Below are 7,934 nucleotides of genomic sequence, written 5' to 3' on the forward strand. Positions count from 1 at the left end.
GCCTTCAGTAAAGTTGTTGAAAGTACTTTGTGCTCTGTATTTTACAATGATGTTGCAAAGATAACCTCCCTGGAACAATTAAAGTAAAAAAGCAATAGAACTGTTTATATTATTTAAAGGCTCCTCTTTTTTTGGGGGGGGGGGGGTTCCTTCTAAACATTTTCTTATTTCCTTGATCCTTGGTAGAAAAATGATAACAATACTGTCATAACTGACTAAGCTCTGTATATAAATAGGATTAGATAAATTTGGAGAGCTTGATGAATGAAAGAGAATCTCTCTTTCCTCATAAGGACAAATCTGGATACTGATTCCCCCCCCTCACCCAGACACCATATGCATCTGGAGAGTCTATTCAGAAAACATCTGGACTTTCTCTGGGCTACAGTAAAGAAAGAAATTGTGCTACAGTTGACAACACTATTACAAAAGAGGGAAAAGCTTGTTCTTTCTGACCCATTAGTCTTCACTTTTACTATATCATGGAACATATAATTAGGTCCCCCTGAAATGAATATCATTAATGATAACTGCATGGTAATCATGACACCTTATGGGAAAACATGACTTGGGAATTTTAGTCCCATTGTGTAGTCCAGAGAGCACACAACTATCCAGTCAATAGATGATAATGGTAGGACGTTCTTGTTTTGGGAAGTCAGCCGGTGCCTTTCTAATATTGTTTGAGGAATTCCTAATAAACTTTTCAGGAATCAAAATGTTTCTATGCTCTCCTGTAGAAAAATTCTTGACCTTTCCCCTCCTATATCTCTATTATCTGAACCATCCAGGAATCACCAGAAGATGAGCTTAACTGGAAGGGGATTTTTTTTCCCTGCCACTGATAGCTAGCAATCTAAATCCTAGTTATCTTCAACAGCTTTTCCCTCCCACCTGATATTTTAAGGCAAGTGAAGTACTCCCCCCAACTACACTGGGATTCTTCATTGCATATGGGGCAAAAATAAACTTCTGGAATTTGGGAGGACCTTCACAACATCTCTACTTCCCTCCCATTTGCAAATAATCATATTCAGATATCTATCATGAAACCCAAAAATATCCTTTCTACAAAATTTTCAAAAGTCCATTAAAGTTAGGGTAGGGTAAAAAATACTCAGCTTGCACAATACTATACAATTAGTAAAAATAAGTAAAAGTAAAAATAGTTTTAAGGCCAAGAAGGGAATGTTAAATATTGTATGCAAGTCAGAAGAATATTACTGTATCCTTTGGTAAAGCTGGTTAAATGATATGCTAAATCAGTGGTCCCCAACCTTTGTGACTTGGCGGCCTGACTAGGGAGGGTAGCGGGGAACTGGGCTGCGCAAGTGGCAGGCTGGTCCACACGTGCACACAGCTTGACTCGTGTTAGCAGTGGGGTGGCATGCATGCACATGTAGCTCAATTGTGCAAGTTGCTGGCCAACGCACATATGCATGCACACACAGCTTGACTACAAGTTGAGCTGTGCGCGCAGGCTTGTGCATGCCAGCCCGCCGCTCGCGCACGTCGAGTTGCGTTGCACGCCTGTGTGCTGGCCTGCAGCCCGGTTGCAAACAGACCACGGCTCGGTAATGGGTCGTAGCCCAGGAGTTGGGGACCCCCGTGCTAAATGACTTACAACTGACCTTGTGATTTTTGTGACACTACTGTAGCATGGAGGGCTCTATTTTGATCAAATCACTACGCAGATGGAAGAAACTACCCTGCTCACCCAATCCCCCTTTGCTTTGCGATATTACAGGTATTCCTTGACTTACAACAATTCATTGACCGAACATTCCGAGTTACAACAAAGGGACTTACTTACAACCATTCTCATACTTATGACTGTCACAGCATCCCACTAACTGCATGATGAAAAATTGGGCGCTTGGCAACCAGTATATATATATTTACAATGGCTGCAGTGTCTCAGGGTCACTGTGACCTTCCCAACTGGCTTCTGAGAAGCAATGGGGGAAGCCAGATGTTTGTAAAATTGGGCACAACTCACCTTGCTTAGCAATGAAAATTCTAGTTCCAATTGTGGATGTAAGTTGAAGACTACTTATACCCTCTTTTCAACCAAAGTTTTTTTAAACAAACATTGAACCAAGTACTCTGTGGCTTAACATAATACTTTGTTTAGGTCATGGTTTGCTAAACAAACACCAAGTACTTCTCATTCAGCCAAAGAATATTATGATTTATTGTGAGAACCCAGCCCCGGTGCAGTTACCTTGCACCTCTTACTTGGAAAACCCACTGCACACAATGGAAAGTGTTTGTTTGTTAAGTTGTTTGGTTAATAAGGCACTTCCTGATGGACAGTGGTATAGAGCCCAGCCTTCTCCTTCCTGCTCTAAATTTAACACAAAGATGGAAGAAGTGATGGGAAAGCATGGGAAAGTTTCCCACCAGCGTCTGGACCCCCTAACAAAAAATCTTTTGTTTCGTTGGTTATACATTAACCACTTACAGTAGTTTGAATGCACTTTTAGGACCCATTTTTTTTTTTTTGGTAATGTCCCCCTCCCCACTTCCCTTTCAACAAAAAGTCAGACTGTAAAGATGAGCCTTATTTGTGGCACAGCTGGATCCTCCCAGTCTTCCCCATCTCAACAGATGATCCACCCTAAAATAGATTTGACTTTGGGCAAGATGTGATTCTATTCAATTCAAATCTTTGTTGTCAGTGCACAACCTATGTACAATGAGATTGGTTGAGCTCCCTCAGTGCATACACACACACACACACACACACACACACACACACACTCACCCACAATACAGTGATCCGTTTTGGGTTTTTTTGCACCCCCTCCCTTAATGTAGTTAGAGCCAAGAGCGGTCTAATGGGAGCCGCTTAGATTTTTATAGTTCCATAAACCATAATGGAAAGGAGATGCTAAGCCACTGTTTGCGGATCGGGAGCGAAGCCGGACGGGAGAAGCGACCTCGGAGCTTCCCCCTACCGCGCCCGGAAAATTCAGGCTGCAACGGGAATCAAAAGCTCCGCCTAAACAATTCATTCCAATGTCGTATTTTCCGGGACGGATAAAATGTATCTTGGTGTCTACAATGCAATGCAGCCGGCTGGTCACGTGACCACTGCTCCCCCCCCCCCTCCACCCCGCTTCATAGTTACCCACTTTCTCGCCCGCCCCTCGAGAGGGAAATCCTTTGCCTCCCTTGCACAACCAGGTTGTGGTTTTTTTATATAGAGAGAGCGAGCGCACAAGCGAACGCTGCCTGCTGCCTGCTGTTCCTAGGATTGGACCAGCAGGGGGCAGCAAATGCCTGGCGTGGAAGAAAACCTAACTGGGACGGGAAAAGGAATGTTGCTACAAGGCAAAGGCGGAAGAGTCACCTGGGCTTTGCAGGCGTGGGCGTGTCTGCGCATGAGCATTGCTTCTCCTTCATTTTTAGCTCTTAAATCGGACGGGTGGCAATTGCTACTAAACATTGGTGGGCGGGGGAATAGGATGCATTTTTCTTTCAAGCAGAAAGACACCTAAGGACGAAGAATGGGAAAGACTGAAGGGAGACTGAAGGGTTTTTGATTTGAGCACAATGCGCTTTATGTTTTCTCCGCCTCGGTCAGATGCGATTCAAGCCTTTGGCTTGTTCCCAAACGTGGTTAGGAATTCTCTGCAAAGCCACCTGGTTTGGTGGTTAGAAAGGGAGGATGCTGTTAAAGGGCAGATGTAGAGGGGTCCAATGGGAAAGAGTGGGACGCGGTGGCTCAGTAGCTAAGACGCTGAGCTTGTCGATCGAAAGGTCGGCAGTTCAGCGGTTCGAATCCCTAGTGCCGCGTAATGGGGTGAGCTCCCGTTACTTGTCCCACCTTCTACCAACCTAGCAGTTCAAAAGCACGTAAAAAATGCAAGTAGAAAAATAGGGACCACCTTTGGTGGGAAGGCAACAGCATTCTGTGCGCCTTTGGCGTTTAGTCATGCTGGCTACATGACCGCAGAGACGTCTTTGGACAGCGCTGGCTCTTCGGCTTTGAAACGGAGATGAGCACTGCCCCCTAGAGTCGGGAACAACTAGCACATATGTGTGAGGGGAACCTTTACCTTTAATGGGAAAGAGAAGGGGTCTGCAGTTCACCCTTAATTTTATTATCAAATTTAGAAACCACCCAGCTCCCTCACAGAGGGGTAAATAATCCATGAATGATAAAAGAGCAAAACTATGACCCATCTGCTGAGATTCTCCTTTTTGCAGAACTATAAAGATGAAGGAAGCCTATTCTCCTAGCCATTCTTAAGAAAAACCCTTAATCGGAGAATGGGGAGGAGGAGGTGAGCTTGGAAAAGCTGCAGTCAACAAAAGCCATCAATAATCTTCTCTTCCCTAGAAAATGCTCTCCTTGTTAAGTACTGCTAGGAAAAATGTTCTCAGGAGTTTCAGCAATTTTACAAGGCGAACTGTGTGTGGTGGTGGGTTCCCATTACAGGTAGTCCTCAACTTACAACAATTCACTTAGTGACCATTCAAAGTGACTGGCACTGAAAAAAGTGACTTACGACCATTGTTCACACTTACAACCATTGTAGCATCCCCATGGTCACATGATCAAAATTCAGATGCTTGGCAATTGGTTCATATTTATGACCTTCGCTGTGTCCCAGTTTCATGTCATCCTCATTTGGACCTTCTGACAAGCAAAGTCAACTTAACAACTGAATTACTAACTTAACAATTGCAGTGATTCACTTAACAACTGGTGCAAGAAAGGTCCTAAAATGGGGCAAAATTCACTTAACAAGTGCCTCACTTAGCAACAGAAATTTTGGCCTCAATTGTGGTCGTAACTCGAGGACCTCCATGCAATTCCATTGTACAGAGTTACTGCAGGGTGAGGTCACATAAAATTGCTTTGTCAAAACAGATTATTGACAACCCAAACTGAAATGTAATTACTCCAAGTGTGTTGGATATGTTCGCCGCCTTATTTGTAGAAATAATAAAAAAAATAGAAATAATTAAAATGGTATATCAAGCAGAAATGGAATATTCTATAAGTAAAGTCTCTTCTACCTTTTCATCTTTAAAAAAAAATCTTTGCAAGGATGCCTTGAGTTTTCGCTGCCTACCTATAGGAAGTGGATGGTTCTGTTTTGGCATCCTGTAATCTGAATCTTACTCATTTGATTTATAGTTATTCTGAAAAACGATTTGCATTCAATGCAAATATATGAAATCATGTTTATTGCCCTGAACGCACGCTAGGAGTCTGCGACTCCTACTACATTGACCAGAGAAGGAATGTGGCGAATTTTGGCAATTTTGGGATGGAAACGCAAGTGGGCTGTCAAACTCCTGGCCTGTGGGCTGGATGCGTCACACGCTGACCACGCCCACACCCGGTTTAGCGAAGGGGGAAAAAAAGTCCCATATGTCATGTGACACCGCCATGACGACATGAGTTTGACACCTCTGATCTAGATCCTCTCCATTCCCCCAAGGTTAAATTTATTTTTAAACACTTTCACTCTGCTGTGCGTTACAGCTCACCTTTTGTGAATTTCCAGCTCTGCAGAGTCCCAAGACAAAAGAACAGAATAATGATGGTGTGATGCTGATGATCAATTGCCCCATCTGCCTGTCTTTGAGGGAAAAGCCTGAGGCCTAAAACATGAACAGAGTTCATTGTTGAGTCAGGGAAGAACAGATCCTCCAGGTCACGGTGGGCTAAGCAGCGAATGTGACTGCAGGCAGGGCAATGTGGAGTGCTCCCTCTCTGCCAGGACTTGCCAACGGGAAATATTGCTGAGGGGTGAGAGCCTTCCAGACACTTCTCTGGCTCCGATGAATGATTGGGCTCTTGAGAGTGAACTGTGAAAAGCAGGGACACCTGCTAGCTCACTCCGCAGCTGCCGAGGAATGGGCTGGACTATCTGGGATTCCTACCGTAGTACTTTTGACGAGAGAAGGAATGTGGTTTGTACCAGCTTTACATTTTCCCCCTCCTGTTCTGCTCCAGGTGGCTGTGCTAACCACAGTTAGGCCAATTTTTAAAGACAAATTCTGCACAGTCCAGCACAGGAAGGCTGTCACGGAAAGTTGTAATGGCAACAAGAAGCAGTCGACAAGATTTTCTCGTCAGCTTTTCCTGCAATCAGCTGAGGAATACCATTAGTGACCAAGGATAGAAGCCACAAGACGGGGTAGTTTCTTGCAGTGCATGGTTTCTGCCGAACCAAGGAAACAAAAATGTGCAGTAGGCCAAAGGAGGCCTCGTATAGATGCCTCGTACCAGAAAAATTCTGGTTTGGTACCTTCATTGAAAAGGTAGTGGTCTAGAGGTGAAGATGCTCACTTCCCACTGGAAAGATTGAGAGGTTTTTTTTGTTTTTTTAAAAATTTGATTTATATGCTGCCCTTCTCCGGAGACTCAGGGCTTACAATGCGTTAAGCAACAGCCTTCATACTTTTGTATATTTTACAAAATCAGCTTATTGCCCCCGCAAACTGGGTCCTCAATTTACCTACCTTAGAAAGGATGGAAGGCTGAGTCGACCTTGAGCCTGGCGAGATTCGAACTTACTAATTGCAGACAGATGGAGTTAAATTACAATGCATTAGTCTGATGAGCTATCCAGGCTCCTAGTGTTCAATCCTAAACAGTGACAGATGTTTATCAGCGCACAAAGTAAATATTTGCTGCGAACTCCATGTAGGCATCAGGAAGGACATCCAGGCAGTAAATGCTTAATTACATTCAGTCGCTCTTACTTCACCCCAAATCAAGGGATTACAGGATCGTAAAAAGAAAAAACAACTGAAAAGGTAACAGGTGGAGAGAAGACCCAGGAAGTCCAAGATCCTCTGAATGCAAACATATAGTTTTGAAGTAAAAATGAACCAATTAACTAAAGCTGCTTCCTAACTTCATGCAAGGATTTGCTCATCTGGGCATTCGTTTCACCGTTGAAGGAAGATACTGTCTTCATGAGCACTCATATCCAGAAGATGCTAATCCTTAGATTAGGATTCATGGCTGATTGTCCACTAACTATCAGGCACACACCACATGCTTGGAGAGGGGCTGGAGATAAAGAATAACCGGTTTTTTTTTATGTGAAAGGCAAATTCTGCCTTTGGCCACTCAATTGATATCTTGTTCTGAGTAAGAACTGCATCTGGCTTTTGAATGCCATGTTGGGAGACAGGCAAAATCCCCCAAAATAGTGGATAGGATAAAAATTCCTGTTAAATGTCAGGGCAGGTAGTCCTCGACTTACAACCATTCATTTTAGTAACCGTTTGAAGTTACAAAGGCACTGGAAAAAAAGTGACTTAATGATCGTTTTTCACACAACAGTTGCACGATCCCCATGGTCACGCGAGCAAATTTCGGACACTTGGCAATTGGCATGTATTTATGACGGTTGCAGTATCCTGGGGTCATGTGATCCACTTTTGAGACCTGACAAGCAAAGTCAAAGGGAAGCCAGGTTCACTTAACAACCATGTTACTAACTTAACAACTGCAGAGATTCACTTAACAGCCGTGGCAAGAAAGGTTATAAAATGGGGAGTCAAAACTCACTGAACAAATGTCTTGCTTAGCAGTGGAAATTTTAGGTTCAATTGTGGTCATATGTCGAGGACTACATGTAATGCGATGGTTATTCCTTTGTGTATTAAATAATTTCCTCTTTCTGCTATATTAAGCATTAGAATTTCCGAAGGATTTCTGGAGCTCTCTGATTGCCACAGCCAAGGTGGGCCTGAGACCTCCGGTATTTAGAGCCGCGGTGGCGCAGTGGTTAGAATGCATTGCTGCAGGCTACTTCTGCTGACTGCCAGCTGACAGCAGTTTGGCAGTTCAAATCCCACCAGGTTCAAGGTTGACTCACCCTTCCATCCTTCCGAGGTGGGTAAAATGAGGACCCAGATTGTTGGGGGCAAGATGCTGACTCTGTAAACCATTTAGA

Source organism: Pantherophis guttatus, chromosome 2, assembly GCF_059756535.1.
Source record: "Pantherophis guttatus breed Tessera chromosome 2, ASM5975653v1, whole genome shotgun sequence".
Lineage (NCBI taxonomy): Eukaryota > Metazoa > Chordata > Lepidosauria > Squamata > Colubridae > Pantherophis > Pantherophis guttatus.